Below are 27501 nucleotides of genomic sequence, written 5' to 3'. Positions count from 1 at the left end.
CGCCTCCTACAGCTTCCAGAACCTGTTGGCAATCCTTCTTGGCTTCTGGCTGTCTTAATCCAGTCTCGGGCTCTGCTGTCCCGTGGCCCTCCCCCACTCTGACTGTCTCCATCTTTCCTCTCCTCTTCCAACAAGGACCGTAGTCATTAAATTAAGGCCTCATGCAGGATGACCTCATCTTAACTCATTACATCTGCAAAGATCCAACTTCCAAATATGGTCACATTCTGAGGTTCCAGGGGGACAAGGATTTCGGAGGGATGCTATTCACCCCAGTGCAGCCAGAACAGCTCCTTACCCAGAGAAGAGGTTCAAAAATGATGGCTGGCTGGCTGACCAAACAAGTGAGCCCACATTCATGCATACCTATATGTACACACCTGTATCTTTCTGAGTTATAGAAACAAAAATATATTTTAGAAATATCATGTCATCTGGCTCTTTATCCTGGTGGGGTAGAATCAAAGCTAACCAGTTCTGGGTAAGGCAGGCTTTGGTCACTTCTCAAACTAACTCCCAGCTGTGCAACCTTGGGAAGAAAAGACACAACTAAATTATCTGTTAGGTCCAAGCCTGCTCTCAACGTGAGGCTTCCAAGAGGAACTTGCAAATACTTAAAGAGTGACCCTTTTTCCTGCAGGCAAAGTTATCCATTCCTGATCTTTTTAGGGAAAGAACAGTATAGGATTAGGGGGTCTAATTCATGGTTTAGAGTCTACTGGTATTTTTCAACTTACCTACTGATCAGTAGAATGGGGAGGAGAGGATAGCTAATAGTCACAAAAATGTCTATTACCTTTGCTTTTGCACAGATGACAGTATTGCTAATCCACGGCCCAATGCTGAGATAAAGATGCTCTGGACACTGATTCTGCCTATTTGCTTTATTCACCATGAACACTGAAAGGAACTTAGCCAGACAGGAGGAATAATCAAGCCAGTATTTGGACTCAGATGATTATGTTTTGATTTATCTTCTCATTAAACATAAGCAGACATTTTCCATTGGCATTTATATGGGGTCCTGGAAATTTTAAAGGTCCTCAGTGTGTATGCTGGGTATTCACCACACCAAGATTTGACACTTACAACTCCTGGGACCAAGTCTTTAATGGCAAAGTTGGCCTGGGGGCAGGGTCTGATAGGGTGCAGGTCCAAGGCAGCTCCCAGAAAGCAGGAGCAGAGGGAGGAGATGGGGATGTGATAGATTGACAACATTAACTGCCCCAATTTTCTACCCGTCCCTGTACCCAAGTCCTCTGCAAGGTGACCTTCTGGCTTACAAGGTCAAGCATACTTCCACACCCACTGATTCCCCATTCAGCCATAGCATGTGGATTGACTCAGCCAGTGGGATATTAGTGGGTTTGGTTCAAGCCGAGGCTTGACAAAGTGCTTGTGTACATCTGCTTCCCCCTTGCTTATCTACCTCCGCCAAAGGAACATGGCAGATGACTTTCTGGACAGTGACATACTGGCAATACCTGCAGCCCAGTTCCCAGGAGAAGTCATCCCAGAATGACAGCTATCCAATCCCCAGACAAGTGAGAGAGAGACTAGCTGAGACCAACAGAGCCAACCGGCAGAGGAGAAGGATGCTCACATCTCACTGGTGTAAGCCACTGGTTTGGGAGCAGTTTGCTCTATGATATTATGACAGTGAAATCAAGAGAGACAGCGGGAGGCGGGTGGGGGAAGAAAAAAGACAAGAAGGGAGGGTGGGGTATTTTAGCCATGGATAGCTAAAAGAGTCTTGAGAAAAAACAATCAAGTAGGAGGACTCACTGTATCCAATATTATGGCCTACTCCGTAGCTACTAAAATCAAGACTGAGTGACATAGAAAGAAGGATAGAGAGATGCATAAACGGGACAGAACAGAGACCCCAGAAATAGATCCACATAATATGCCCAATTGATTTTTGATAAAAGTGCAAAAACAACTCAGTGGAGGAAAATCGGCCTTTCAGTAAATGGCGTTGGAGCAACTGGACAACCACAGGCTAAAAAAGGGCCCTCGGCCTACATCAAGGCAAGAGCAGAGGGCTGTGGTCAGATCACTGGGCAACATGTCTGGACAAGAACAAGAGATGGGCCTGTAGTGAGGTCTGGGGGTGGGAGAGGGGTCCTGGGGACACACATGCAGACCTCAGCTCCTTGTGGTTGTAGGATGGGGGTCCCTGTTTCTTTCCTGGGTCTGAGCATCTAGAGATTGCTAATAGTGCATCAAATCCTTCTCATGCACCAAACCTCTCTTACTTTCCTTTTAGCAGCTGCTCAGGGGAAATCCCTCAGCTTTTAGAAGTCTCATGTGATTAAATTAGGTCCATCTAGACAATCTTCTTTTTACAAGGTAATGTAACATAATCATGGAAGTAGGGGGGTTAGGTAAGAAGGTGAAGGGACCATTGTAAAGTTCTGCCTTGTATGGAGTCAGTTAAATGGTGAATTCATTGTCAGGAGCTCCTAAAAAGTAGTGGTATCTCCTAAAATACACACACATGAACACACAGGGGCACGTACACACATACACAGTCTTGATCCCTTATTAGCCTAACACAAACTACAATAACGAGATGAGAAGCCTCATTGACACTCTTAATACCCATGGCCTCTTGTGTCCCTTTGGGTTACAAGATCTTCTGTTTATTTTGTATTTCCTTCCTGAACCTTTTGGAGGTCTGGTTCTTTTTTTTGTTTGTTTATTTACAACATAACAGTGTTCATTGTTTTGGCATCACACCCAGTGCTCCATGCAGTACGTGCCCTCCCTATTACCCACCACCTGGTTCCTCAACCTCCCACCCCCCCCCCCCCCCCGGCCCCTTCAAAACCCTCTGTTGTCTTTCAGAGTCCACAGTCTCTCATGGTTCATCTCCCCTTCCAGTTTCCCTCAACTCCCTCTCCTCTCCATCTCCCCATGTCCTCCATATTATTTGTTATGCTCCACAAATAAGTGAGACCATATGATACTTGACTCTCTCTGCTTGACTTATTTCGCTCAGCATAATTTCTTCCAGTCCCGTCCATGTTGCTACAAAAGTTGGGTATTCATCCTTTCTGATGGAGGCTAATCCAGGCCCTGGGCCAGGAACAAACCAACTCCATCCTGTCAAGAGAGTAAGTAAGCACCATGTAAGTACTACAGTGAGGGTGAACTCGGGAGGCTTCGAGGTGGGAGCAGGGAAAGGACCATCTTTACATGACATCAGGAGGCTTCAGGGCCAAGAAAATGCCGATTGCTTTAAGGAGAAGAACAGAGATCCCACATCTCTTGATAAGCACAGTGAAACATTTTGCTCATTCAGACATCTCATGAATGTAGTCAAAAGTTCAGGACTGTTTCTCTTGGAGAAAGCCAAATTACATAAGTCAGAATAATGGGTCTGGTTTGCAAGCTGATGGGCTGCATGGAGGCTCCCCTGACCTACAGACTGAGGAGATGGTGACATTTTAGCAGAGCCAGGGCATGGGAGAGCTGCTTTCTTGAGTAGGCATCATGAGGGGTTGACCTCACTTCTCTTCTCCATCCCTGAAAAAATGTAGCTCATAGGCGTGTTGGGAAATCAATGAGATTGTGCATGAAAAGTTTTAGGCCAGAGCCCAGTTCATACTAAGTGATCTATAAATGGTCATGATGCAGATGACAGGATGATGACAAAGGTGGCATGATTGATGATGATGGTAATTGTCATGGGCTGAACCATGCTCCCTGAAAATCCATGTGTTGAAGCCTAAGCCCCAGCACATCACATGATCATGTTTCAAGACAGGGCCTTTAGAGAAATGATTAAGTTAAAATGAGGTCATTGGGGTAGATTCTAATCCAATAGGCCTGGTGTCCTTCTAAGAAGAGAACAGGACACAGACAGGCATAGAGGGATGACCGTGTGAGGACACAGACATCTACACACCAAGAAAAGAGGCCTCAGAGGGAACCAATCTTACCCACACCTTGATCTTGGACTTTCAGCCTCCAAGACTGGAAGAGAATAAATTTTTACTGTTTAAGGCCCCAGTCTGTGGTGCTTTGTTATGGTGGTCCTGGCAGATTAGTACAATAGTGATGACGATGTGAATGTTGCTGTTAGAAAAGCATGGGACTAGGCACCATGAGGCATCCTGGCTTATAGAGGGAAAACTGTATTCAGTAATCCTCCATGCCCGCCGTGGTCCAGATCCAAGGAAGAGGGCAGAGAGAGATGTGCAGTATCCAGGCAAAGGAGTGGGAGTGCCTGAACAGGAGCAGGACATGGGGAGAGAAAAGACACAGGTCACACATCAGTGAGAAAAATGGATGTGGCCAGACAGGATGGAGATGTGGAATCCATGATGATTTCTGGCTCCCCAGAACTGAGGAGATACAAAGGATGAAGACTTCAGAGGAGGCAGGGATTGGGGGAGGAAAAAAAAAAGATCATTTGTGCCGAAAGAAGAGACTTTGGTTTGGGTCATGTTGACCTTGAGATCCCCATGAGGATGAAGAATGGCAGGAGGATGCACCTGGAAGGGAGCTGGGATCTGGAACATGGTTGAAATGAATGAGTTGGCCCAGGTGGGGCATGCTGAGTCAAGAGCAGGGGTTGAGTACAGAACCTAGAGGACACCAACAGCTGAAGGCATGCTAAGCAGGAACCCCGGAGGAAAACAGAGCTCAGAGAGGTGGGAGGGAATGGGGAGAGTATCATGGGATCTGTCTCAGCTTGTGCAGGTATAACAAATACCAAAGACCAGGGGGCACAAACAACAGACATTTATGTATCTTGATCTGGGGTCACAACATCGAAGATCGAGACACCAGCATGTCCAGATCTTGGTGAGAACTCTCTCCCTGGCTCAAAGATGGTTGTGTTCTCACTGTACCTTCACATGGTGGAGACAGAGAGCTCTCCTCTCTCCTTCTATTTACCAGGGCACTAATCCCATCACAGGGCCCCACCCTCATGACCTGCTCTCCCTAATCACCTCCCCAAACCCCATCTCCAAATCACATTGAGGGTTTGGGCTTTGACATATGAATTGGAGGCTAGGGTGCATAATTCAGTCCATACAAGATTCCAGATGGGGAAAGCTCACAGAGGGGTCTACCGACATAAATGTGGTCAGTATCCCTGGTAGAACTATTGGTAAATGGACCAATGAATGAATGAATGAACAAAGGGTCACAGGGAACACATGGCCCCTTGGCCACATTTCTGTGGATGTTTCTTACTTCTCCGGCTGGCCTCCCCACTGACCCAGGAGATCTGCATGGCTAGACCTGGATGTGGCCTGCTTAGCTTCCCTGGCCCCTCTATGTGGCTGGCCACCAAGTGGTGTCCAGGACACGTTTCCTGAGCAGATGGCTATCTCCTGCCTGTTATCAGAGGCTGGAGGCATCTCGGCTCTCACAAGGGGCAACCCAGCACAGACTTGGGTGCAGACAGGCCCGACTCCAGCCCCAGCCCCTCCATCAACACTGCTTGGCCTAGGACTTCCTTTTACGGGTTTTGTTTCCATGTCTGCAAAATAAGATTAGCAATATCACTTGCCTTCAAAAGTCACTGTAAAACTTAGAGATGAATTACAGGAAACATCCAGCATTCTACCTGACTGGTCAGACCTGCTCTTGTATAAGGTGTTTCTGCCGCTGTCCTTCATTCCTGCCATTATTGCGACTCCAACCATGACCACGGGTTGTCGTTATTGTGAATCATTATTCTAATGACATCATTACAGACACAGAACTTGAAGCCAGGTCTTCCCCTCCCAGTTTGGTGACCCACTGCCATAAGGAACAGTAACAGCCTCTATATGACAGCTCGTTGTAGGATCAAATTATTGACTAACCAGAAAGCACTCAGAACAAAGCATGGCACCAGGGACATTCCCAATCACTGTCCCTAGTCATTTAGTTGTTGTCCCGTTACTGACAGACAGGAAATCTCAAAAATCCTCGGGATTTCATGCATTATCCCTAAATAGGGCAGGCATTCATTCAACAGGTGCCTGTAGAGCTTATAAAATGACGGACGATTGAAACAAAAGCATGTGGAGGATGGAGACATCATTACAACTTGAAGGAAATAATGGAGTCGGTGCAAAAAAAAAAATAAATAAAAACTTTTGTAGCTCAAGTGACTACGTTATTTTCAGACTATAAAAATGTGTTACTTGAAATTCCATTAGCTCATGTATGATGCTCTTTCCTCTCAGCCATAAGCTGAGTGCATTCTTTCAAAACTGAAACTGTCCTTATCTAATTTATTTTAAAAAATAGAACATTTTGTAACCGAATCACACAGCCGTAACACAAAGTGCTGAGCATCCTCTCGGGTTGTGTCAGATTCTTGGAAGGAGATAAAACCTTGAGAACAGAAGTCGGGGAAAAAAACCCTGACCATATTTGACAGTGGAAAAAAAGGAAATGAGGGCTTTCTGGACTTATGTTCCCCACTGTTGAGCAGAGCTCCAAAGCACTCCTTTTCAGAAAGTTGCTAAGAAAAAGACAGATCTTTTCTGTCTTGTCTTGTCTTCTGACAAAAGAGGAAAGAGATCTTTTGTCTACATGGAAATGGAAAACATCCCTGCCTGGCATTACATCTGCCTGACGCCCCAGTGATTAGACATGCTCCTGCTCCTTCCATGAGCTCTCCCAGCGAACAGGGCATCAAGCTTCTCGTTTCCACTGCCAACAGGACTTCACACACCAGGCACAGAGAAGCATAGGATACTGGGGACCCCGCTGAAGATGCGGAAGCCCTCCGCCCTCAGGAACACCTGCAGTGTGCAATCCCTCCCAGAAGGTGAAATTCTGGGGGTTCTGGGAGGAAAAATAGTCTCAGTCTTATATGTGCAAACCATGGACGCGTGCAGAAAGCACAAGCAGGTCTGACATACATCTGTGGTATCAAAACTCCACGGCAGGGTGGAAGTGGGGGAGGCGATTCTGAACGTAAATGTCCCAAAAGTCTCCAAATGTCCAAAAGGCAGGGATAAGGAAGTGATCATGCAGAGAAGGTACGAAAGGAAGCACGGGCCCATGGAGACCAGACAGTATGGGGAAGAGGCGACCATGTGCCATCTGGCCAAGTGTTTGTCGAACATCTTAGTTATTCACGCAGGAGTACTTAACACAGGCAGACCCAGGCTGGGAGCTTGGCAAAGAGCAGGGGTCAGCAGAACAGGCCTCCCGAGTCGTGGAATTCGCCCTCTATGCAAGAAGCCTGGGAGGAAGTCAGCAAATAACTAGGATAATTTGCAAGTGGCAAAAAGCTGCATAAAGGAGATAAAGCAGGGGTGTGGGTGGCCAGTCACCAGGGGAGATGGCTCTCCGTAGGTGGCCAGGGCAGGCCTCTTTGAGCAGGTGGCCTCTGAAACAGGACCTAGAGGCAAAGAAGCCTCAGCCGTTTGGGGAACAGAGACACATATTCATACTTCGCTCAGGGAATGGCATGTGTAAAGGTCCAGAGCAGGAATGAGTTTGGTGTTTCTGTGGACCTGATCAAAGGCTTGTGTGTCTGGAGCAGAGAGTAGTGGGAAGGGCAGCCCAGAGGTGAGGACCAAGAGGCAGGAAGGCTGGTTCACGCAGGTACCACTGGCCGCTATTCATAGAGGTTGGAACGGATCTAAATGCAATGGGAAACTAAGAGTCCCAGGTTGACCTGGCATGTGATCTGATTGAAGTTTTCAAAGGAACCCTTCTGCTTCCTGCTTCCTATGGCAAGTAGATGGGCTGAGGACAAACACAAAATGGGGCGTCAGGTATAGAGTACAGCAGCAAGATATGTAGAAAAATGCACAGCATGTATGCACATGTGCGTGCCACAGCTGAGTCAGTGTGGACAGCCTCCCAGGTGTGTACAGGGTTTAATAGAATCAATAAATGTGCAAAGCAGAAACCATGTCATTATAATTTGGATCCATCTACCTCTTCAATCTGAGGGGCTGACCCTCCTGCTTCGTAAGAGAAAGCTGGGAAGGGACAGAATTAAGAATTCGAGAAGTCCTACCATGAATCATTTACATCCTTCCAAAAACCCTATGAGGTTTATATTATGCCTCATTTTACAGTTAGGATGACCAGAGCTCAGAGAGGTTAATTAATACCATCAATTTCTCATAGATAATAACATCTCATGCTTTGTATAGTCCTTTCCGGTTCAAAAGGGTTTTCACCTTTGTCTGACCTTCATGGCAGCCTAGGGAAGCGGGCAGAGCAGAGTCACTTGTCCTCGGTTTACTGGGAGCCAAGGGACCTGACCAAGCTCCTGTGACCAGCAAAGCCACCATGCCACAGCTAGAGAAAGCTCTCCGCCCCTCAGGCCCAGGATTCCCTGTGCTTCTCCTCAGCTCCACGTCTGGTTTCTCTGTAAAGACCTGTGAACTGGGTAGCCATCCTAGTTGCGCTTTTCCCGTTGGCTGCAAGAGAGCTGAAATATGCATAGGACTTTTAAGGTGCACATGTTAAGACTGGCCCCTGACGTTATTTCTACCCCATCCTTGTTTCTCTTTGTCTTTATTCATGTTTTCATTGGTGCCATCTGCTTATGCTTCAGGCACCTGCTGAGCCAACCTAAATCTTTTCTAGAATAAGGCAGGACAGCAATTTTCAAGCTTACACACGTTTCCCCCCCCCCCCCCCCCACTGTGATTGTTTTCAGGGTAGCAGCTGTTTGAGAAGACGGGTGGTCCAAGGACTGGACCTGGGTTTGGCTCAACTGGACAACTGTGTGCAAATGAACACGAGGGACCCCAGGGGCACCAGGAGAGCCCTGATGGGAGGAAGAAGTGGTCTCCCATTCAGGTGGTAAAGCAACATGGCAAAGCTAAGCTATAACACCAAGTGTGCGACGACATGCTCACAGAGAACTGCCCTTGAGAATTTCCCAAATCCCTGAGTTCCTAACCAAATTAAGTCACAATTTCATTATGATCTCTGAAAACATAGAATGGTGTCTTGGGGAATGTCCCCAACTACTCTCTCACTGGCAGAGTATGTTTCTCGCAAACTGTGGCCTCACAAAATTGTCTGAACCGCTGGTCTCTCCCTGACAGGGTTCATGAATGTGGGGTCATGGGCGCAGGAAGAGCTGGGGCTGCCGAGCAAGCCTAAACAAATGACAAGCTCCAACCTGTGACATTGAGCATGCCACCAGCCCATGAAACAATGCGCCTACGCTGCTCCCAATTAGAGCACCACATGTCTCTCTGAGCAGCCCCCGGCCACTGCACGAGGAACAGCGTGTTCTGGAGATGTGCTTCTTGGAGTCTAAAGTCTCTTTATGGGAAGCCGGAAGGGAGTTCTTTGAAGAGATTTGGATGCAACAAAAGGGAGTCCTATGTCTCTCTACTTGAGTTTTCTTTTGAAAGACAATCTGGAGTTTAATAAAAGCACTGTAGTGGGAAACTGTCAGAAAGATCTTATTTATTCATTTGATATATATTTACTGGGAGCTTACTCTCCAACATTGTCAGTGCTCTGTGCTGAGAAGAAATAAGACAGCCATCATCCCTGTCTTCTGGGAGCCTAAAATCTAACAAGAGTCTTGACATTACGCAGGGATTTCACCTGTAATTTGGAGAAGTGAGAGTTTTAAGAAGACATGTTGTGAGAAGGAATAGACCTGGGGGGGGGCAGGGAAGGCTCTCATGAAAAAGTTAATTTAAAACTGAGACTGGAGTGGGGCGCCTGGGTGGCTCAGTGGGTTAAAGCCTCTGCCTTTCGCTCAGGTCATGATCCCAGGGTCCTGGGATTGAGCCCTGCATCGGGCTCTCTGCTTGGCAGGGAGCCTGCTTCCTCCTCTCTCTCTCTCTGCCTGCCTCTCTCCCTACTTGTGATCTCTATCTGTCAAATAAATAAATAAAATCTTAAAAAAAAAAAAACTGAGACTGGAGGAATGCACAGGAGTTGGGTAATGTCAGAAGTAAGGCAGAATGGGTGGGACTGGAAAGAGTATGAGACTGTTGCAAGCAGAAGCACTAGCAGGTTCAAAGATGCTAAGAGGGAGGGAGTGGCAAGAGACCACTAGAGAGGTGCCAGTGGCAGGGACCAAGGCCTTACCCTGAGGGCAATGGGAAACCTACAGGGTTTTGAGTGATAGAGAGGAATGTGTGCATGTGTGTGCATGGCTCTGTGTGTGTGTGTATTAAAGGGATGAGTTAAGAGCTGAACTTTGCCATTTAACAAAATGGCTCATGTATCAGTATGGGCTAGGTTTTGCGGTATAACAAGTCAACCCCAAATCTCGATGTCTTATAATAATAAATGCTTGTTTTTCTCATTCATACACCATGTCCACACTGATCAACCACTGGTTCTGCTTACTGCACTCTCTCCGGGACCCAGACTGACAGAAGCTGCATCTGAACTACTACATATTTTACTCCTTTCACTACTGTCTGCTACTTCTCTTAAAAACTAGCATACTTGTACGTCCTGTTCACTCCCTTCTCCCAGTGCCTGGCACATAGTGGGCGTTCTACTGTATCTGTTAAATAAATTAATCTTGTTCATTTTGGTGGTTCACAGCCATTTGTATACCCCGAGAGCCAGCCCCTCACCTCTCTTCTTACCCCTAGAACTACTCTTCTCCAGCTCTCTGTGAACTCCAGCCATGGTTCATTTTTCCAGTCTCCTCTTAGATCTCTCCTCCACAGAAAAACTTTCTTGGACCACATTTGTGATGATCAGCTTTACACATGAGGTGCCTAAATATTTGGTCAAATATGATTCTGGGTGTGTTTTGAATGAGATTAACAACTGAGTCAGCAGACTCAGTAAAGCAAATTGTCCTCCCTTACGTGGGTGGGCCTCATCTCATCAGTTGAAGGTCTCAATAGAATGAAAAGCTAATTCTTACCTGTGTAAGCAAGAACTCCTCCTGACTGACTGTCTCGAACTGGGAAATAAGCCTTTCCTGCAGTGAGACTTGATACATCAGCTCTCCTTGGGTCTCTTACACCATTGGCTCTCCTGGTTCTCAGGCCTTCTGACTCAGACTGGAACGACAGCTTTCTGACTGCAGTCTCGGGACTTCTCAGTCCACATAATGGCACATGGCAATTCCTTATACGTCTCTCTATGTACCTGTCAATCTGAATCTCTCTATCCTATTGGTTCTGTGTCTCTTTATTCCCTAATACAACTGGTAGCAGGCACTACTGGTGCCCCACCCATCTCCCTTCAATCCTTCACCACCTTGATGCACACACTGCCAACAACTGCATCATTTGGCTGGAGGGCTTTGTCTGGGGATGGGACTCTGCTCCGCCCTGCACAGCAGGTGGGAAATGCCCAGAATCAAGCAGCCCTCAACCAATGGCTGATGGGCATGGGTGGACCACTATCCCAAGACCCTTAACCATAGGGCGGGATGACTCTGAGGCATGTTCCTCAGACTTTCCAAAGTTTACAGGTGCCCATAGTAGTAACTGATTTGCTCAATAACATACCTCTTATCAGGTGCCTCCCTTCCTGAGATCACCTCCCCCACAAACTACTTGCACAAGGTTCCTTGTCTCAGAGTTAACTTCTAGAGACATCCAAACTAAAACAAAACCCATTAAGGAGGTCCATGCGCATCATTTCCTATCACAGCACCCTGTGTCTTTCCTTCCTGGCATATATCATAGTCTCTCATTTTTGTGTATTTATCAGCTCATTGTCTGTCTTAACAAGGGTATTGTCTATTCTCTTGTGCCTAGTGCAAAGCAGTGATTCGATAAATATTTGATAAATATCTGTGGAGTAAATGTATGAAGGGTTAACCCTAAACATGTGTCTTCTTCCCAGACCTCAGCTCCCTCATTAGGAAAATGAAACACTAGTGCATGGCATCTGGAAGGCTGCTCCTGGCTTTCATATCCTGAAACTCTGAGATGTCAGGAGTTGCAGGATAATGAAGCCCATGGTTTTGTCACCGGACAAGACTCTGGATAGAACATGGCTTCATCTGCATTAATTTGACAAGGAAGCTGGTGAGAGCATGGCAATTAGGAGGGGGGAGAAAGGAAAGGGAAAAAAATCCTCCATCGAGGTGGTCTTTGGAGGCTAATGATGGAGTGCAGCCTTACGCAGCAGGAATATTGGGAGTGTTTGCATATAAATTGCCTTTTAAGGTTTCCATTCTTCAAGACTAATGAGTGTTTCAGACTTAAACATAACTATTCTCTACTAATTACTGTTTTAGTCACTCTCCTGTTTTTCTCATGATTTCTACTTGTGATTCTAGGAGGTAAAAAGACAAGCCAGCTTCCTGGAGTCAAACACCCTCAGCACTGGCAGATTTAAGGTTTGCAGGCGATCCTGAAGCCTCGCATGTAAAGACGCATAATGTCACATGAACTTGAACAAGAACTTGAAGCACCCACTCTGAAAGTCACCTGACTGGTTGACAGCCAGAAGAATAAATAGAAAATCTGAATAGTCCTATTATCTATCAGGAAGTTGAATCTACAAATTAACTATTTTGCCACAAGTAAAACTTTAGGTCCAGATGGCCTCAGTGGTGAATTATTCCATGGAAATATAAAAGAACACCAAAACTGTGTAAATTCTTCCAGAGAACAGAAAGAGGGGGAATATTTCCCAATGTGCTTTATGACATCAGCATAATCTTGATGTGAAAACATGGGAAGAACAGAATAAGAAAGAAAAATTACAGGTCAATCTGACTCATGAATATAGATACAAAAATTCTAAACAAAATATTAGCAAATTGAATCCAGCAGTTGCTGGGGTTAATGCAGAGCGTGAAACGAGCCATAATACCTGGCTTTCTAAAATGTAACACAGAGGCCCTGGTGGGGAGGAAGGTTTTGGAGAAGGGGTAGGGCTTTGGGATACTGAGGCCTACACTACCACTCTGCCTTGGAATGCCACAGGGAGTTGCCTTCCTGAAGCTTTCTTAGCCCAAACAGCTGCCTTTGATCTAAGAGATGTATGTATTGTCCCTTAGGCTACGTTAGCAGAACACCCAGATTAAGCATATTTTATCTTTCCTGTTTATTAGATCCTCCTAGTTTTAGTAAGACCCATTGTCACACACCCAGTGCCTGAGAAATAGTGATAAGATTTGTGATTATCCTAAAGGACCAATAAATTCCAGAGTAAAGACCAAAGGGTCTTCATCTCTGAGCGTTGACCCCCCTTGCGTTCTCTTGTCTTTCACAGCTAAATTTGGAGTAATCTTTCATCCATTGGTGCAGGGATTGCTGGCCATTCCTGGCAAGCAGTATGTAAAGAAATGATTACATTACATGATTACATCATGACCAGACTCAGTTTATCCCAGAAATGCAAGAGAACATCAACAGACTGAAGGGGGAAAAAGCATAATTTTAATTGCTGCATAAAAAATGTCTAATAATATTCAATGCTCATCCATGGTAAAACAGTAAATATAGAAGGAGAGTTCTCTCCAATCTGATAAAGAGTATCGATAACACAACTGCAGCAAATATTACACTTAATGGTTAGATATTTAAAGACACTAGAAAAGAGAAAAATGCTTATTGCCACCATTTCTATTCAATATTTTACTAGAGGGGCTAGATTATTTCTGACACACATGCGAAATAAAAGGTATAGGTCTGGAAAAGACAATATCAAACATCTTTATTCATGTAACTCATAATACGTAGAAAGTAAAAAATAATCTGTAGACAAATATACTTAATAAGTGAACTTAGAAAGGACAGAGAGCATTAAGATCAATATGCAAGAAGCAGTTATATTGCTGTGTATCATTTTAAAATCACATTCACAGAGCATTAACTAATTAGATATCTGATAACAGATTTTTAAAAAGATGTGCAGGATCTCTACAACCCTTACTAAGAGAAAAATAGTAAGAGATACACCACGCTCACAGACTGGAAAACTCAGTATTTTAAACATGTTAGCTGTCCTCCACACTTGTCTACCTCGTTAACAAAATACTAGCCATTTTTGAAAGAAAGCTGACTACTTGCTCCTCTAATTGTATGGAAATACAAAGGGCCAAGACTAGCCAAGGCAATCTCGAAGAATAACTAACTCAGAGAAGTTAAAATGTCATATCTAAATTTAGAAATTTAGGGGAGTTGGGATGCTTCGGTGGCTCAGTCCATTAAGCATCCAGCTCCTGGTTTCTGCTCAGGTCATGATCCCATGGTCATGAGATCCAGCCCCTGCTTCAGCTCCATGCTCAGTGGGGAGTCTGCATGGAATTCTGTCTTTCCCTCTGGCCCTCCCTGTCTCTCTCTCTCTCTCAAATAAATAAATAAATCTTTTTTTTTTTTTAATAAAAAAGGAGTTTAGGGGAATTGAAGCAATGTGTTTTTCCAGAGAAACTGGCAAACAGAAAAATTAAAAAGAGGAGATTCCAAAAACAAAAGAGGTTCACACATACACAGTCAATTCATTGGAGACAAAGGTGACATTTCAGTACTATGAGGAAAGGATGGTTTTGGTAGATGGTTGTGGAAGAGACACCAATATGATTATACCACCCTGTATCCATGACATAGAGCAGTCCCCTCCCACATGGGAGTCTGAGGTTGACCAGTAGCTTTGCTGGTCAAATATAGCATATTTGGTAACAAATATGCTATAAGCAGACATTAAAAAGTACATTCACATTATGACATAGTCTCTCTTCTTTCTTAGAACCTATGTGAACCATCCCAAGCTATTCGGCAGTAAGATGACAAACCACGTGGAAAGGGGCCCTGGCCAACCCAGGAGTTGGTTGCAGAGGTATGAGTGAGTCTCAGCCCAAATTTCTCATGTGCAGAATTATGACCAAAATAAATAGTAGTGGGGCACCTGGATGGCTCAGTGGGTTAAAGCCTTTGCCTTCAGCTCAGGTCATGATCCCAGGGTCCTGAGATCGAGCCCCTCATCAGGCTCTCTGCTCAGTGGGGAGCCTGCTTCCCCCTCTCTCTCTCTGCCTGCCTCTCTGCCTACTTGTGATCTCTGTCAAGTAAATAAAATTTAAAAAAAAAAAAACAGCAGTAGTTTTACGTGTTTGGTGGGTTTTGATTCAGTGATGGCAAACTCTTAACATGGTCTTCTCAATACACAGTACTGGGTAAACTGGAAAGAAATACTGTCCCCTTCTCCCCTCATCCCACATATAAAAGTCAACCTTGTATGGGCAGAAATTAATTCATTAATGAAAGGTAAAAATATACTGTCAAAAATCTAGGTGACTTAGACGTAGCAAAGATTTTTAAAACAGGAAAAAAAAATGTCTATTATAAGGGACAAACTTATTGTGTTGACTACATTAAAATAACAATTACTATTCACTAAAATATACCATTAAGAGAGTTAAAAAGCCAGAGTGTGAGAAAATATTTGCAGTGCAGGTACGTGGCAAATGATTCTTATTTAAAACACATCAAGACACTATGGAGTATTATGCCTCCATCAGAAAGGATGAATACCCAACTTTTGTATCAACATGGACAGGACTGGAAGAGATTATGCTAAGTGAAATAAGTCAAGCAGAGAGAGTCAATTATCATATGGTTTCACTTATTTGTGGAGCAAAGCAAATAATACGGAGGATATGGGGAGATGGAGAGAAGGGGGTTGAGGGAAATTGGAGGGGGAGATGAACCATGAGAGACTATGAACTCTGAAAAACAATCTGAGGGTTCTGAAGGGGCGGGGGGTAAGAGGTGGGGGAGCCTGGTGGTGGGTATTATGGAGGGCACGTATTGCATGGAGCACTGGGTGTGGTGCATAAACAATGAATTCTGTTACACTGAAAAGAAATTAAATTAAAAAAATCCCTAATTAAAAAAAAATCAAGAACACTTAAAAATCAGTAACAAGAAGAGAAACACTGTGATTTGAAAATTATTGGCAAAGGATTTAAACAGGTGTTTCATAAAAAAGTATCAAGATGGCCAATATACAGACACAAATATGCTCTGTCTCATCGGGCACCAGGGAGCTAGAAACTGAAATCACACTGCAATGTTATTACACACCCATTAGAATTTCTAAGATTGTAAAGAATGACAACACTAAATGTTGGCCAAGATATGGAAAAACTAGAATTCTTATGTATTGTTAGTGGGGGTGGAAATTGGCAAAAACATGAAAATCGAGGCTGAGCATTTGCATGTGACCTTGCAATTCCATTCCAAAGTAAATATCCAAAAAGTTGCAGGTACATCCAAAACCATGTGCAAGACATATGCAAGACTTGTTCCAGACCCAAACTGGAAACAACCCAAAACCCTTCAAGAGAACAGATAGATTGCAATATACTCAACCCTGAAATACAAGGTACCAACAAGAGTAAACACTCTTACCACTGCCTGAAACAGTACAAGTGATCCTTAGAAATATAATGGAATGGTGAATAAAACGTTACATACAAAAGAAAACACATGATGGATTTGCTTTTATGCAAAGTTCGGAACCTGAAAAAACCCAAATGAAAGTCATGAAGTCAGAGCAATGGTACCCTTTTGGAGCAGACAAGTGAAAGAAAGCATGAGACGGGCTTCTGGGGGCCAGCGAAGTTTATTATTTTCTTTTTGGTGTGCCAGAGACTCAGTTTATTTTTTGTTTTGTTTGTTTTCAATTTTATTTTTTGTTGTAAGAATACTTCACATGAGATCACTCTCTTAACAAATTTTTAAGCATACGATACTTCCTTTGTTTTAATTGTGTTATGTTAGTTACCATATGGTACATCATTAGTTTAGATGCAGTGTTCCATGATTCATTATTTGCATATAACTCCCAATGCTCCATGCAATACATGCCCTCCTTAATACCCATCTAGTATTAAGCCCATACTGGGCTAATCCATCCCCCCACTCTCTCCCCTCTAAAACCCTCAGTTTCTTTCCCAGAGTCCATAGTCTCTCATGGTTCATCTCCCCCTCCGATATCCCCCCTTCATTTTTCCCCTTCCTTTTCCTAATGTCCTCCATGCTATTCCTTATGTTCCACAAATAACTGAAACCGTATGATAACTGACTCTACTGCTTGATTTATTTCACTTAGCACAATCTTTTCCAGTTCTGTCCATATTGATGCAAAAGTTGAATATTCATATGATAGTTGTCTTTCTCTGATTGACTTATTTCACTAAGCATGATACGCTCTAGTTCCATCCACGTCATCGCAAATGGCAAGATTTCATTTCTTTTGATGGCTGCATAGTATTCCATTGTGTATATATACCACATCTTCTTTATCCATTCATCTGTTGATGGACATCTAGGTTCTTTCCATGGGGTCAGGGGTGGGAGGTTGGGGGAACAGGTGGTGGGTAATGGGGAGGGCACGTTTTGCATGGAGCACTGGGTGTTGTGCAAAAACAATGAATACTGTTACGCTGAAAAAATAAATAAAATGGGGGAAAAAAAGTTGAATATTCATCCTTTCTGATGGCTGAGTAATATTTCATTGTATATATGGACCACATCTTCTTTATCCATTTGTCTGTTGAAGGACATCTCAGCTCTTTCCACAGTTTGGTGATTGTGGATATTGCTGCTATGTACACTCAGGTGCATGTGGCCCTTCTTTTCACTACATCTGTATCTCCACGGTAAATACCCAGTAGTGCAATTGCTGGGTCACAGGGTAGCTCTATTTTCAACTTTTTTTTTTTTTAAGATTTTTTTTTAATTTATTTATTTGACAGACAGAGATCACAAGTAGGCAGAGAGTCAGGCAGAGAGAGAGAGGGAGCAGGGTAGAAGCAGGCTCCCCGCTAAGCAGAGAGCCCGATGCGGGACTCGATCCCAGGACCCTGGGATCATGACCTGAGCCGAAGGCAGCGGCTTAACACACCGCGCCACCCAGGCGCCCTATTTTCAACTTTTTGAGGAACCTCCACACGGTTTTCCCAAGTGGCTATACCACATTGTATTCCTGCCAACAGTGTAAAAGTGTTCCCCTTTCTCCACATCCTCTCCAACATTTGTTTTTCTTGCCTTCTCAATTTTTGCCATTCTAACTGGTGTAACGTAGTATCTCAATATGGTTTTGATTTTAATCTCCCTGATGGTTAATAAGGATGAACACTGTGTCTGCTAGCTATTTGTATGTCTTCTTTGGAGAAGTGTCTGTTCACGTCTTCTGCCCACTTTTTGACATGATTATCTGTTTTTTGGGTATAGTTTGAGAAGTTCTTTACAGATCTTGGATATCAGCCCTTTAACTGTAGTGTCATTTGCAAATATCTTCTCCCATTCCATGAGTTGTCCCTCTGTTTTGTTGACTGTTTCCTTTTCTGTGCAAAAGCTTTCTATCTTGATGAAGTCCCAAAAGTTCATTTTTGCTTTTGTTTTCCTTGTCTTTAGAAACATGTCTTGAAAGAAGTTGCTGTGGTCGATGTCGAAGAGGTTACTGCCTATGTTCTCCTCTAGGATTTTGATGGATTCCTGTCTCATACTGAGGTCTTTCATCCATTTAGAGTTTATCTTTGTGTATGGTGTAAGCAAATGGTTGAGTTTCATTCTCCTGTATACAACTGTCCAAGTTTCCCAGCACCATTTATTGAAAAGACTGTCTTCTTTCCATTGGATATTCTTTGCTGCTTTGTTAAAGATTAGTGACGGTAGAGTGGAAGGTCCATATCTGGGCTCTCTATTCTGTACCATTGATCTATGTGTCTGTTTTTGTGCAGTACCATGCTGTCTTGGTGATCACAGCTTTATAGTAAAGCTTGAAATCAGGCAACGTGATGCCCCCAGCTTTGTTTTTCTTTTTCAACATTTCCTTAGTGATTCGGGGTCTTTTCTGGTTCCATACAAATTTTAGGATTGTTTGTTTCAGAACTTTGAAAAATACCTCTGGTATTTTGATCAGGATGGCACTGAAACTTTAGATTGCTTTAGGCAGCATAGACATTTTAACAATGCTTATTCTTTTGATCCATGAGTATGGAAATGTTTTTCCATCTTTTTACGTCTTCAATTTCTTCCAAGAGTGCTCTGTAGCTCCTCAAGTATAGATCCTTCACCTCTTTGGTTAGGTTTATTCCAGGGTATCTTATGGGTTTTGGTGCTATTATAAATGGAATCAATTCCCTAATTTCTCTTTCTACAGTTACATTGTTGGTGTATAGGAAAGCAACTCATTTCTGTGCATTGATTTCGATCCTGCCACATTACTGAATTGCTCTATGAGTTCCAGAAATTTAGGGGTGGAGTCTTTGGGGTTTTCCACATAAAGTATCACATCATCTGCAAAGAGATAAAGTTTGACTTCTTCTTTGCCAATTTGAATACATTTTATTTCTTTTTGTTGTCTGATTGCTGTTACTAGGACTTCTACTACTATATTGAACAACAGTGGTGAGAGTGGGCATTCTTGTTATGTTCCTGATCTGAAGGGAAAGGCTCTCAGCTTTTCCCCACTGAGAATGATATTCACTGTGGGCTTTTCATAGATGGCTTTTTATGAAATTGGGGAATGTTCCCTCTATCCCTACACTCTGAAGTGTTTTAATCAGGAAAGGATGCTGTATTTTGTCAAATACTTTTTTCTGCATCAATTGAGAGGACCAACTGGTTCTTCTCTCTCCTCTTATTAATTGTTCTATCACATTGATTGATTTGGGAATGTTGAACCACCTTTGCATCCCAGGGATAAATCCCGCATGGTCGTGATGGATAATCCTTATAATGTACTGTTGGATCGTTTAATCTAAGATCTTGTTGAGAATTTTGGCATCCATATTCATCAGGGTTATTGGTCTGAAATTTTCCTTTTTGAAGGGGGTCTTTGCCTGATTTTGGGATCAAGGTAATGCTGGCCTCAGAGAGTCTGTGAGTTTTCCTTCTGTTTCCTTTTTTGGAACCAACCTCAGGAGAGCAGGTATTATTTCTTCTTTGAATGTTTGGTAGAATTCCCCAGGGAGTATGTCAGGTCCTGGACTCTTGTTTTTTGGGGAGGTTTTTGATCACTGCTTCAATCTTATTACTTTTCAGGTTGTGAATTTCCTCCTGTTTCCAGGGAGAAACCACGTTACAGGTTTCCAGCATACAGTACTTCATAGATAAAATGTTGTAACAGATCTCTCAAGCTTATTCATCTTGCCTAACTGAAACTTTATGCCCATTGGTTAGTAAGTTCCCATTTCCCTCTCCTCCAGGCTCTGACAACTATCAGTCTATGCTTTGATTCTATGAATTTGATTATTTTAGATAACTCATATAAAGAGAATCATGTAACATTTATCTTGCTGTGACTAGCTTATTTCCCTTAGCATGATATCCTCAAGGTATATCCATTCTGTTATAAAGAATTTCCTTCTTTCTAAGAATGAACAGAATTCTAAGATATGTACACAGAGCATTTCCCTTATCTATTCACCTGTTGACAGACATGTAGGTTGTTACCACCTCTTGGCTACAATATATGGAGCTGCCATGAACATGGGAATGCTAATATCTCTTTAAGATACTGATTTCAATTCTTTCAAATACCCAGAAGTGTGGATTGGTAGATGGCATATGCATACCTCACTCCTTCCTAACCCACTGACTCTACTTTTTTAAAGTTTTTATTGGATTTTATTTAAATTCCAGTTAGTTAACATACAGTATGATATTAGTTTCAGGTATACAACATAGTGATTCAACACTTTCATACAATACCCAGTGCTCATCACAACAAATCCACTCCTTAATTTCCATCACCTATTTCACCCATCCCCGCACCCACCTCCACTCTGGTAACCATCAATTTGTTCTCTATAGTTAAGAGTCTGTTTCTTGGTTTGCCTCTCTCTTTTTCTCATTTGCTTCTTAAATCCCACATGAGAGTGAAATCATATATTTGTCCTTCTCTGACTGACTTATTTCACTTAGCATAATACTCTCTAACTCACGCATGCTGTTGCAAATGGCAAGATTTCATTCTTTTTGAAGGCTGAGTAATATTTCATCAAGCACACATACATATACACCACATTCATCACTCAGTGGACACTTGTGCTGTTTCCATAATTTGGCTATTGTAGATAATGCTGTTATAAATACTAGGGTGCATGTGTGCCTTTGATTTAGAATTTTGTATTTTGGGGGTAAATACATAGTAGTGCAGTTGCTGGATCATAAGGTAGTTCTATTTTCAACTTTTTGGGAACCTCCATACTGTTTTCCACTGTGTCTGTACCAGTTTGCATTCCCATCAATAGTGCAAGAGGGTTCCCCTTTCTCCATACCCTCATCAACACCTGTTGTTTCTTGTGTTGTTAATTTTCGCCATTCTGGCAGGTGTGAGGTGATGTCTCATTGTAGCCTTGATTTGCATTTTCCTGATGATGAATGGTGTTCAACATCTTTTCATGTGTCTGTTAGCCATCTGGATATCTTCTTTGGAAAAACGTCTATTCATGTCTTCTGTCCATTTTTAATTGTATTATTTGTTTTACAGGTGATGGATATTAAGGAGGGCACATGCTGTGTTGAGCACTGAGTGTTATATGCAACAAATGAATCATTAAACACTACATCAAAAACTAATGATGTAATATATGCTGTTTAACTGAACATAATAAATAGAAACTAATATGTTGGCTAATTGAACATAATAATAAAGAAGTCCTTTATAGATTTTGGATACTAACCCTTTATCATTTGCAAATATTTCTCATATTCTGTAGGTTGCCTTTTAGTTGTCAATTTTTTTTCCTTCACTGTGCAGCTTTTTATTTTGATGAAGTCCCAACAGTTTATTTTTGCATTTGCTTCCCTTGCCTCAGGAGACATTTCTAGAAAAAGGCTGCTATGACCAATGTCAAAGAAGTTACTACATGTGTTCTCTTCTAGGATGTTTATGCTTTCAGGTCTGACAATAGGTCTGTCATCAATTTTGAATTTTTGTGTGTGGTATAAGAAAGTGGTCCAGTTTCATTCTTTGCACGTTGCTGCCCAGTCTTCCCAACAGCATTTGTTTAGGAGACTGTCTTTTTTCCACTGGACACTCTGTCCTGCTTTGTCAAAGATTAATTGACTACCTAGTTGTACATTCATTTCTGTGTTTTCTATTCTGTTCTATTGATCCATGTGTCTGCTTCTGTGTTGGTACCATCCTGTCTGGATCACTACAGTTTTGTGATATAACTTAAAGTTCAGAATTGTGATGCCTCCAGCTTGGCTTTTCTTTTTCAAGACTGCTTAGGCCGTTTGGGGTATTTTGTGGTATCATACACATGTTAGGATAGTTTGTTCTAGCTCTGTGCAAAACACTGTTGGTATTTTGATAGGGATTGCATTAAATATGCAGATTGCTTTGGGTAATATAGACATTTGAACAACATTTGCTCTTCCATTCCATGAGCATGGAATGTCTTTCCATTTCTCTATGTCATCTTCAATTTCTTTCATCAGTGTTTTATCATTTTCAGAAAGAAATTGAATCAGTAATCAAATAACTCCAAACAAAACTCCAGGAGAAGATGGCTTCACAAGTGAATTCTTCCAAGCATTTAAAGAAGTTAGCAAACCATGAGAGACTGTGGACTCTGAAGAACTAACTGCGGGTTTTGGAGGGGAGGGGGGTGGTAGGTTGGGTGAGCCTGGTGGTGGGTATTGTGGACGGCACGTATTTCATGAAGCACTGGGTGTGGTGCATAAACAATGAATCTTGGAATACTGAAAAGAAATTTAAAAAATAAATTAAAATTTAAAAAAATTAAAGAAGAGTTAATACCTATTCTTCTCAAACAATTCCAAAAGATAGAGAAGGAAGAAAAACTTCCAAATTCATTCTATGAGGCCAGCATTACCCTCATACCAAAATCAGATAAAGACAAGACTAGAAAAGAGAATTAGAGGCCAGTATTCTTGAGGAACACAGATACAGAAATTCTGAATAAAATATAAGCAAACTGAATCCAACAATACATTTAAAAAAATCACTCACCACAATCAAGTAGAATTTATTTCTGGGTTGCAAGGGTAGTTCAATATTCACAAATCAATCAACGTGATGCACCGCATCAATGAAAGAAAGGATAAGAAACATATGATCATGTCAACAGATACAGAAAAAGCATTTGATGAAGTACAACATACATTCATGATAAAAACCCTCAACAAAGTAGGTTTCGAGGGAACATACTTCAACATAATAAAGGTCGTATATGAAACACCCACAACCAAAACCATCTTAAATGGGGGGAAATTAAGAGCTTTTCATCTATGGACAGGAACAAGACAGAGATGTCCACTTTCACCACTTTTATTCAACATAGTACAGGAAGTCCTAGCCACAGCCATCAGACACCAAAAAGAATTAAAAGGCATCCAAATCAGAAGGAAGAAGTAAAACTCACTATTTACAGATGACATGATATGTACAGAAAACCCAAAAGATTCCACCAAAATACTGCTAGAACTGGTAATAAAAAAGTTCAGTAAATTTACAGGATACAGAATCAATGGAGAGAAATCCGCTGCATTTCTATATACTAAAAATGAAGCAGCAGAAAGAGAAATTAAGGAATCAATCCCATTTACAACTGCACCAAAAGCAATAAGATACTTAGAAATAAACCTAACCAAAGAGGGGAAACACCTGTGCTCTGGAAAGCACCATACTATTTGGATCTGTAACTTTATAACATTTTGAAATCAGAAAGTGTGACTGATGCCTCTAACTTTGTTTTTTCTCAATCAATTTGGCTATTTGTGGTTTCTTACGAATTTTAGAATTTTTAAAAAATTTTTTTGCCTTTTTTAAAAAATTTCTTTTCAGTGTTCCAGAATTCATTGTTTAAGCACCACACCCAGTGCTCCATGCAATACATGCCCTCCATAATACCCACCACCAGGCTCACCCAACATTCCACCCCCCCTCCCCTCCAAAACCCTCAGTTTGTTTCTCAGAGCCCACAGTCTCTCATGGTTCTTCTCCCCCTCCAATTTCCCCCAACTCCCTTCTCCTCTCCAGCTCCCCATGTCCTCCATGTTATTCCTTATGCTCTATTTCTGTATAAAATATCATTGGGATTTGGAGAAATAGCAATGAATCTGTAGATCGCTCTGAATAGTATGGACATTTTAACATTATTAAATCTTCTAATCCATGAACACAGATGCTTTTCCATTTTGTATTTCTTGACATAAACAGTGGCATTACAGGCATGTTTCCTTCTGAAGACTACCTCAAGTTGTATATTAATGGTTCATCAACTACCCACGTGTGTATTGTGCTTCAGTAAAAAATTCATAAAAAAATAAGACTGTAGAACACCTGGTGGCTCAGTTAGTTAAGCATCCCACTCATGATTTGGCTCAGGTCATGATCTCGGGGTCATGAGATTGAGCCCTGTGCTGGGCTCTGTGCTCCATGGGTGCTCTGCTTGGAATTCTCTCCCTCCCTCTCCCCCTCGCCCAACTCAGATAAATAAATAAAATCTTCCAAAAAATTAAGACTTCAATTTACTAAAATACATGGAATAGATGAAAAGCAATGAATTCATAATGAGCCTCAATAAAAAAGGAGAGAGAGAAAGAAACTCACTGGAAGGATGATATTGCAACTTGCAAAGACACCATCTCCTCTGTAATCTCATAAGGGGAAAGGCCATCTAAAATGAATGCTACTTCAGAGTAACCAAATATCAAAGAGAATAATTTCACTTACTAAATACAGAATCGTGGACAAATTAAAACTTATAATTTGCAATTTCTCAGTTAATAGCTGATTCAGGCAATGGTCATTGATGGATGGTAAAATTATTAGGTGGACAGTTAATGAGGATTTTTACAAGGAAAGGATGAGACCTTCATCACCCAACTCACTTATCAAGGTTAGCATCACTAAACATGACACAACCCCAAACTGGATGCCAGGCATAGCACCACTAGTGAAGTATCCATGCCAAAAAATATTAAAGTTAAAACTAATTCACTCATTATATCTAACATAAGACCTTGAGGACACATATGGGCCAGGGGAACAAATTAAATGATACCACAGGGAAGCAATAATAAAACCTGATACATGAAACATTTTTCAGGACAACTTACTTCTTTCACAAGTAAATAGCATAAAAAAGTAATTTTTTAACAGAGCCTTCATTTGGATCCTGATTTCAACAAATAATGGACAAAAGGTATGCTCTTGGCAACAGAGGAAATCTGAATATGGACTGAATGATATTAAGTAACTACTGTTAACTTTATTCAGTGTCATAGAGACCTCTATCTTCCACCTTATGCAAAAATCCATTCCAAGTAGGTTGTAGATGTATGAATGGTAAAACATAGGTTTTCTAGAAGAAAACAGGGGATATAGTAAATTTCCTTAACATGATAATAAGTAAGAACAACAAACTTTAACAAACATAAGTTTTAATATTAAAACTTGAGGGGCACCTGGCTGGCTTAGTCAGCAGAGTGTTGACACTTGATCTTAGAGTTGTGAGTTCAAGTCTCAAACTGGGTGTAGAAATTACTTAAAATTTTTTTTAAATAAAAAAAATTAAAACATGAGATGTATTTTCACTGAAATCTGGGATAAAATAAGGATGCCCTCTATTTCTGGTGCTTTTTAATAATTCAACCTACTGGGAAAAAAATGGACAAAGGATATCAATGGGCAACATACTTTGCCATTTGGGGTATGTTGATGATCTTACAGTAGGCAAAGATTTCTTATGCACTAGCCTTAGGAAAAAGGACTAATAAATGAGATTAAATTTAAGAATATCCATTCATCAAAAAATACTATTAAAAGAGTTCAAATGTACAACATAGAGTAGGAGAAGGTATTTCCATGAGAGCTAAAACCTCTATGGTAGAGCCTATATTCAGAGAATACAGAAAATCCTACCAGATCAACAGAGACAAACTCAATAAATGAACTGGCAAAAAGACTTCAACGGGTATTTCAAAAAAGAAGATATCTAGATGAAAATAATCACATAAAAATGTGAAAAAAATCATATCACTAATGATAAATAGAAAGTGTAAATTAAAACCATAATGAAATGTCACTGCATGTCCATAATGGCCAAAATATGCAAAGAGCCCTGATGTCCATTGACAGATAATGGATAAAGAAATTGTGAGATATATACACAACAGAATATTACTCAGCCATCAAAAAGAATGAAATCTTACCACTTGCAATGACATGGATGGAACAAGAGGATATTATGCTAAGTGAAATAAGTCAGACAGAAAAAGACAAATACACATGATTTCACTCATACGTGGAATTTAAGAAACAAAACAGTTGAATATAGGAGAAAGGAAGGAAAAATAAAATAAGAAAAACATAGAGGCAAACCATGAGACTCTTTTTTTTTTTTTTAAGATTATTTATTGGAGAGAGAGTGCACAAGCAGAGGGTGGGGCAGAGGGAGAAGCAGATGCCCTGCTAAGCAGGGAGCCCCACACAGGGCTCAATCCCAGGACCCTGGGATCATGACTTGAGCTGAAGGCAGCTGCTCAACCAACTGAGCCACCAAGGCACCACAAACCATAAGAGACTTTTAACTATAGGGAACAAAATGAGTGTTACTGAAGGGAAGGTGGGTGGGAGGATGGGGTAACTAGTTGATGGGCATTAAGGAAGGCATGTGGTGTAATGGACACTGAGCATTATAAGCAACTGATGAATCACAAAATTCTGCCCCTCAAACTAATAATACATACATTGTACGTTAACTAAATTGAATATATTTTTTATTTAAGTTCAATTAGCAAACATATAGTACATTATTGGTTTCAGAGGTAGTGTTGAATAATTTATCAGTAGCATATAACATCCAGTACTCATCATTAAATTGAATTTAAATAAAATATTTTTTATTCTGTTCAGTTAGCCAGCATATAGTACAACATTAGTTTTTGATGTAGTGTTTAAAGATTCATTAGTTATGTATAACACCTGGTATTTTCTTTAGAAAAGATTTATCTTTTGAAACGTTCATAAAATTATATTAATTATTAAAAAAAAAAGATAAAAAAGAGAGAAATGTCATTGCACACATGCCGGAAAAGCCCAAATGAAAACTGAGAAGCAATGACAATTGTCACTGAGGATGTGGAGCAAGGATTCCCTTCTTATCCTATGGGTAGAAACGTAAGTTGTTGCAACTGCTTTGGCAGATAGAGCACAGATATAGCCTATGACTAGAAATTTCACTCTAGGGCATATGCCCAAACACTGAGTTCCATTCTATTACCATATGTGCATCAAGTCAGAAAGATATAATGTAGAACAGTCACACAATGAAACACAGCAACAGTGAAACTAAAACTCCATAAAATCACATGAATGAAGATTACCAACAATGTTGAGAAAAAGAAGTCAGACACAAAACAACATATTTCTTGATTCTATGTATGTAAGGTTTGAAAACAGAATAACTAATCAATTGCTTTGTAATTTGTAATAAAGATTACCTTTGAGGGGTTGACAGAGGGTAGAGGCATGAAGGGCCTCTAAGGGTTACTGTTAAGTTTCTATTCTTAATTGGCTGTTGATCACTTGGGTGTGTTCACTTTCTGAAAATGTATCAAGCTTTACATTCAGGCC

The 27501-nt window shown here is 41.5% G+C and overlaps 1 protein-coding gene across 2 annotated transcripts in view; it reads right to left on the bottom strand.

Moving 5' to 3' along the window:
- The window catches only part of STK32B (serine/threonine kinase 32B), a 436152-nt gene that overhangs the window by 317650 nt on the left and 91001 nt on the right, over positions 1-27501 (bottom strand). The gene's annotated exons all lie outside the window — the stretch shown is intronic.

This window comes from Meles meles, chromosome 2 (genome assembly GCF_922984935.1).
Source record: "Meles meles chromosome 2, mMelMel3.1 paternal haplotype, whole genome shotgun sequence".
Taxonomy (NCBI): Eukaryota; Metazoa; Chordata; class Mammalia; order Carnivora; family Mustelidae; genus Meles; species Meles meles.
This window is presented reverse-complemented; position numbering and strand designations above follow the sequence as displayed.